This window comes from Schistocerca serialis, chromosome 4 (genome assembly GCF_023864345.2).
Source record: "Schistocerca serialis cubense isolate TAMUIC-IGC-003099 chromosome 4, iqSchSeri2.2, whole genome shotgun sequence".
NCBI lineage: Eukaryota > Metazoa > Arthropoda > Insecta > Orthoptera > Acrididae > Schistocerca > Schistocerca serialis.
Genome location: NC_064641.1, coordinates 342,224,520 through 342,231,777, shown reverse-complemented (window position 1 = coordinate 342,231,777; position 7,258 = coordinate 342,224,520). Strand labels below are relative to the sequence as shown.

Below are 7,258 nucleotides of genomic sequence, written 5' to 3'. Positions count from 1 at the left end.
TTGTAAAATATATGATGGCGAGAACACGAGCCACACATGGCTAGGTGCGGCAAAGAAAACCTCTTTGACTAATGATAATCCTTCTCAGGCTACCTGACGTCCAATAAAACAAATGCAAAGTTGTAAAATTACAACAAATCCAGAACCGGCAGTCTGAACTTCACCCACAGATTGCTGCTGTGCTTAGAGTGCCCAAAACGAGAAAGGAATCACTACCACCAGAGTAGAAGAATCGCCAACCAACCTACACTCAAGAAAGCTGTCAAAACTACATGCCTCACTGGACAGCAGCAGCAAGGCGAGGAAACGTACACTGCCGTTACATACACTAACCCCCAGGTAGGTAACTGGGGCGTTAGCAGCCACAATGTAGGAAAAAAAACCACTGATTGAACTTAACAAATAGTAACAAACTGAACGCAGTAAATAGTAATAGGAAGTCCAGGAAAACTAATCAGATGCGCCTTCCCCAAGAAGTCCACTCGCTGCTCTTCACCTCGGCAACACTACGACCAACAACACGAACCCAAGTCACTGGAGAATCGCAAGATCTCACAATGGTGGAGTTTTCTGTACTTGAATCCAAATTCACTCAACTTAAATCTTGCAGGATCCGGTTTACAACGAGTTCGTGCAGCCTCGTGACCACAGACCTTCTATCTGGCAGTCCATGTGCGGCGCCAGCAGTCCCGACGTGTTCTGGCGGACCTGGCTCCTCCTGAGTCCCCAAACAAACTCCACATTGACTCGACAATGAAGAACAATGACGTCGCCCCAAAGATACGGCCACAGTTACTACATATCGATAACCGCCGCTGCTGCCACTAACGGAGAGGCAACGCTTGCGAAATCAAGTGGCGCCAGTCAACAGGAGAAGAAGACAAACAACAGCAGCCATGTCAACTAAACGATACGGCCGGCCTCCAACAGAGGACGGAAACCTACAAACAGCACCATCGAGTACAGCACGTCTCATCAACCTCCCCCTCTCAAGGAATACCTGGGGGGGGGGGGGGGGGAGGAGTGGGGGCTTGTGTTAGGAGACCCAACTAACGGTCTAACGAAACTTAAAATTTGATTAAGGTGGACGCACTATTGCTTACCGGTACGGTTGTCCTTAACCAGATGATTAACTGGGCCTAAATTCTGCATAATCGTAGACGGACCCAGGAAATGAGGAGTAAACGTACCAAGGCTGCCAACACGAACATCCCTCCTGGGAAAATTACAGACATACACCTGATGTCCTGGATTGCCCCTGAAGGTTCGCCGATTAAGGTTATAACGAACAGTTTATTTGTCGTGGGCCCTGAGAATATTGCGCTTCGCTAGATCCCACTTTTCCTTGACGACCTGAGGGGTGATCCCCGCAAGAATTAGGTCCTGAATCCCTCAAGATCGAAAGGGAGGAATTAACAAGATAAGCGAGCATCAAGGGAACATTAGTAGCCTTGAAAGCCTCATGGCTGGCGGTACTGAAGGCAAAGCTAAGCCAAGGGAGACTAGAATCCTACTTACTCGGTGATTTCCGATAAAAGATAATCAGTGCGGATTTAAGGCTACAATTGACCCTTTCCTCAAAGGACCCCTGCGGATAATAGGGAGTGGCAGTTACGTGCTTAACACCGCTTTGAAAACAGAAGGCCTTGAAGGGAGCCGAAAGAAAGGACGGCGCATTATCACTAACGATTTACTTACGGGGTCCAAAAACACTAAATACGTTAGTTAAATGAGCAATGGTGGTGGCTGCGTTCACATTACGACTCGGAAGAAGCCAGGTAAACCCTTGAAAACGCATCAATAACAACTAATACATGCCATGGCCTCTTTTGGTGCGAGGTAAGGGCCACACACAATCAATATAGAGTTTGAAACTTCCTGGCAGATTAAAACTGTGTGCCGGACCGAGACTCGAACTCGGGACCTTTGCCTTTTGCGGGCAAGTGCTCTACCAACTGAGCTACCCAAGCACGACTCACGCCCCGTCCTCACAGCTTTACTTCTGCCAGTACCTCGTCTCCTACCTTCCAAACTTTACAGAAACAATTTATGTAACGTCTCGGTCAATAGACGGCCAAGTCAGATGCACCTTAATCTTCTGCAAGGTCTTATAGATTCCTAAATGCTGCCAATCAACCAGTTGTGAAAATAATGGAAACCTCCTTGGTACGTCCCACCCTTCTACACAAAATGATTTTCCTGATAATGTATTCATCCAAACGCTCGCCCGCCGGAAGCCGTTTCTGCACGGGTCCCCAAGTGGGATCCTGATCCTGATGGTCGGCAATGTCACTAAACAAATGAGGAATACCGCCTAACACGACACAACTTAGATTGCCTCCCGAAACTTCTTGGGCACCCTCACTAGGTATTTGTTCAGTAAACATACGGCTGAGGACGTTCGCGAGCGCATTCTCAGTGCCTCTAATGTGTTTAACCTCGAACTGAAACGCCGAAATGTGTACCGACCACCTCGCGATACGGCCAGTTTTACGCGGCCTGGCTAGCACCCAGCTTAAGGTTTGATTGTCGGTCTCTAGCTGAAATACTCTATGTTCGAGATAAAACCGGTACTTATTCAGTGCGAACAAGACGGCCAATGCCTCACAATCGTAAACAGGATATTTAAGCCCGGCGCTGGTTAACCGACGTGACGCGTTTGCTAATGGCTGCCATTGACCTTTGAAGCCCTGGAGGAGGACTGCCGAAATTCTCGCAATAGAGGCCTCGGTTTGGACAATACATTTCTTATTAAAATCAGGCACTCCGGAACGGGAGGATTGGCTATAGCCTCCTCAATATGCTCCAACGCTGCCTCTTGAGCAGGTCCTCACTCGAAAAGCACCCCTTTTCGGCGCAGCTCATTTAGAGGAGCCGCCAACAGCAAAATTAGATACAAAACGCCTAAAATACTTCGCCATCCCTATGAACTTGGCAATTCCTTATCAGTGGGCGGCGGAAGGGCTCTTAAGACCTTAGTCCGCTCCTGATTGATGCGAATACTCTCGCCTGATACTAGGTGACCTAAGAAGGGTACCTGCTGCCTGGCAAATGTCACCTTATTGGGTTGAACAGTCAAACCGGTCCCCTGAAACCTGGAGAAAACTTGCTGGGTATGTTTCAACTGCTCTTGAAACGAACGAGTATAAATTACCAAATCGTCTAGGTAATGGTAAACACAGACTAATTTCAAGTCTCCAAGAATATTATCCAGCAAACGAGTAAGAACGGCTGCGTCAGTAGCCAAACCAAAGGGACCCTATTAAACTCAAACAAATTTCAATCAGCACAAAACGCTGTAACATGTTTACATTCTTCGGCTAAGGGACTCTGATAACAAGCTTGATTCAGGACAAGCACAGTAAACCAATTAGCGCTGGCAAATCAAGTAAAAGAGTTATGAAGATAAGGTAAAGGAACCGATTTGTGGACAACCTTCTTATTTAGCGAAGTAGTCAACAACAGGCCGAAAGTCCCGCCCCTGATTCTTAGGGACGAGGAATATAGGGGAGGCATAAACGGTTGTAGAAGGCCTAATAACTCCTTGCTCAAGCATTTTAGAGATCTTTTCCCTTAGTATCTTCATCTTAGGCGATGAGACACGATATGGGGACGCCCTAATGGGAATATGGTCAGACAGACGAATATGGTAGTCAAGAACATTAGTAACCCCGAGTCTATCACAGAGATGCGCTGGGAACCTCTCCGACAAACATCTTAGTTCAGAGGCCTGCTGGGAAGAATGATGGATGAGATCAAACTCACTAACCTTAGCATCAACAGCCATCTTTCTCGCATCTCGAAGCACCTTACGTTTAGTACACTCACAGAACCCAAATTTCTGACCAGAAGCGAAATTAAAGAAAAAGGTGTACCCTGAATAATCCAAGACAAGACCAGTTTTACGGATAAAATCACATCCCAAAATCAAAGCGACTGGCAGCTACTTAGCCTAGGCCAAAGACAAGGGCCACGAGAAATCCCCAGCTGAGATACTCCCTTGGACCCAACCATGCAGAGGCAACACCTGCCCGTTTGCAACCCGACGACATCTCTGCACCGAAGAAGGGACTGGCCTAAGTCTCGCAAGATGACCAAATTCACGAAACCATTCCAAGCTTAACAATGAAAAGGAGCTACCAGAATCCAAAAGGGCACAAATAGGTTCACCACCTACTCGAGAACAAATATATGGCCGTGGGGGTAATGATCGAGCAGCTACACGGGCACACCAGGGTTTAAAGGCTCGACCCTGGGGTCGCTGTCCAGCCAGGAGTAATTTATTGACTCTGGGTTTCCGCAGCCTAGTGGAAGTACGAACTAAATGCACTGTTCGACCGCACCTGAAACAATGCTGCGATTCCCCTTTAGCAGACTCAGCTGATGTTGCTAATATGGAGTTCCCCTCGGCTGAACCTTAACCTCACAGTGTCTATCATCCGAGAGGGGTAACGCGGATATCGCTACAAAGGCGGCACGAAGTTCTTCGCAAGTGGAGGGACGACCACAAAAAAACAAAATGTGACTTATCCGTCACTCGCTTTCCTGGAAGAAACTGACTCGCATTCTGGCAAGTCGACTAAAAAGGCCAAACAAGCCGTCTTAACCCTTTCCACGTATTGATGCAACTCCTCCCTATCTTGTTGCATCTGCCAAATTCAGCGACACTAAAGGTGTTTACGAACTCCCGTGGTCAATCTTTTACTGATAACAAGATCCATGAACCGCTGCAATGAAAACTGTTCTGCCATAGCTCTGGATGCCAAGGTCCTCAATTCGCCTCTAGATAAAGGATACAATTGAGACAAAATTGTTGTTGTGGTCTTCAGTCCTGAGACTGGTTTGATGCAGTCCTCCATGCTACTCTATCCTGTGCAAGCTTCTTCATCTCCCAGTACCTACTGCAACCTACATCCTACTGAATCTGCTTTGTGTATTCATCTCTTGGTCTCCCTCTACGATTTTTATCCTCCACGCTGCCCTCCAATGCTAAATTTGTGATCCCTTGATGCCTCAAAACATGTCCTACCAACCGATCCCTTCTTCAAGTTGTGCCACAAACTTCTCTTCTCCCCAATTCTATTCAATACCTCCTCATTAGTTACGTGATCTACCCACCTTATCTTCAGCATTCTTCTGTAGCACCACATTTCGAAAGCTTCTATTCTTTTCTTGTCCAAACTAGTTATCGTCCATGTTTCACTTCCATACATGGCTACACTCCATACAAATGCTTTCAGAAACGACTTCCTGACACTTACATCTATACTCGATGTTAACAAATTTCTCTTCTTCATAAACGATTTCCTTGCCATTGCCAGTCTACATTTTATATCCTCTCTACTTCGACCATCACCAGTTACTTTGCTCCCCAAATAGCAAAACTCCTTTACTACTTTAAGTCTCTCATTTCCTAATCTAATACCCTCAGCATCTCCCGACTTAATTCGACTACATTCCATTATCCTCCTTTTGCTTTTGTTGATGTTCATCTTCTATCCTCCTTCCAAGACGCTATCCATTCCGTTCAACTGCTCTTACAAGTCCTTAGCTGTCTCTGACAGAATTACAATGTCATCGGCGAACCTCAAAGTTTTTACTTCTCCTCCATGAATTTTAATACCTACTCCGAATTTTTCTTTTGTTTCCTTTACTGCTTGCTCAATATACAGATTACCTGATGTGAAACACCAAACGCATTTGCTTGTTGCTCAAGGCGAACCAACGACCATAACAACCTTTCAGTTTGCTCGAGTCGTGACATCTCGAAACAGATGCACAAGGGGATTAGGCAATTTAGTAAACGCCCCAACTAACCCCTCGGAGGACATAAGGGGGTTATTCCCGGGCTCGCTAGCGCAACGCCCAGAAGGTAACAAATCGTGCTCCCCGATCCTCTTTCCTTCAAGCTCTAAACATGTGACCTTAAACTGCAATTCATTTACCAAGGACCCCAATTCAGCGGTTGACTCCTTATCACGATCCTCTATTTTAATGCCCTTAAGTCAGATACCAGGTTGGATAAATGTATCAACTGTGCCCGCACCCTGTCTAACTGACTGACACTAGGCTGAGTGGACTCCAAAAGCCGATAATGTCCTCAAGACTCCTAAAAGCTTTAAACAAAAACTCAATGGCTGCCTTTGTCTCACCCACAACATCCGGCGTGACGTCAACGGCTCGATAACGGTAGCACGCAACGAGCTGCTAAGTCCGGAACACTACCACCAATAGGCTGGCATCTTATCGCCAGCTCATAAATGAGGTGGTCTTCCTCAAAAGGCTGATCCCGGGGCAGTGCCTGACCATCATTACAGAGTTGATCACCTCAAACAGAACAAACACGAAAGGCAGAAATCGTACAACAGTAACAGAGTTTACCAAATCAACAACAATAGCTGAAATGGCAATATTACAATCTAACCACGTTCTGCTGCCAGTTTAAACCTGATGGTCAACGAATGCAGGTTTCGGTTACGATTGTGGACGGGGCCGTAATCAGTTACTATTGGTTCCCTTTTGCTTCTACACACATTTATTTTAAAACGGTAATTCTATACTCAACAATAAATAAAGATATCACACATTATTAATGAAGGAATAAACAACAGTGTAATTATTAGTGCTTTCAGTACGTTACAATTTAACAAATGAGCATATAATACAGACACTGCAAATAATGTTTTAAGAACAAGCCAATGCGATTCCAGTTAGAATTTTAAGGCAAGTGACCACAGCCACGGCTGAAGACCTTTAAAGTCAAGAACGACAGTTATAAAATAATTCAACAAACATACTGTAAAACAGCAATGCAATAGCAAAGGTTAATTTAAGAGGACAAGCTACTGATCACTAAGTGGGTGGAACAAATGATGATTAACCTGGTAGCACATCCATTTAAACCTGCTGTAACGCTAAGAATGGCAATTATATGAAAAACTTAGAAATATACAATAAAATAGCAAATACAATAACAAAACACAAGGGCCAGTCACAGTGGGTGCACCACGAATCGACCTCTGAGTAGGTCCGGCAATAAATAGACTTTCGCGAGCGATGAGATAGGCAGCCAAGAGTTGCATTCACTTCACGAGATGGTAACTCAGACTAGTGGCAGTCTAACGAATGATTAATGATAATTTTGCTGAGGCTACCCGACGTCCAATAAACCAAATGCAAAGATGTAAAAATACGCCAAATCCGGAACTGTCGGTCTGTACTCCGCAGAATACAGTGTTTAGAGAGCCCAGAACAGAAA

The 7,258-nt window shown here is 45.5% G+C and overlaps 1 non-coding gene across 1 annotated transcript; it reads right to left on the bottom strand.

Annotated features, from left to right (window-relative positions):
* Positions 1–1,896: 1,896 nt before the first annotated feature.
* On the bottom strand, positions 1,897–1,971 carry Trnal-caa (transfer RNA leucine (anticodon CAA)). Its single transcript has one exon. It is a non-coding gene; the product is annotated as a tRNA-Leu (tRNA).
* Between the last annotated feature and the right edge of the window lie 5,287 nt (positions 1,972–7,258).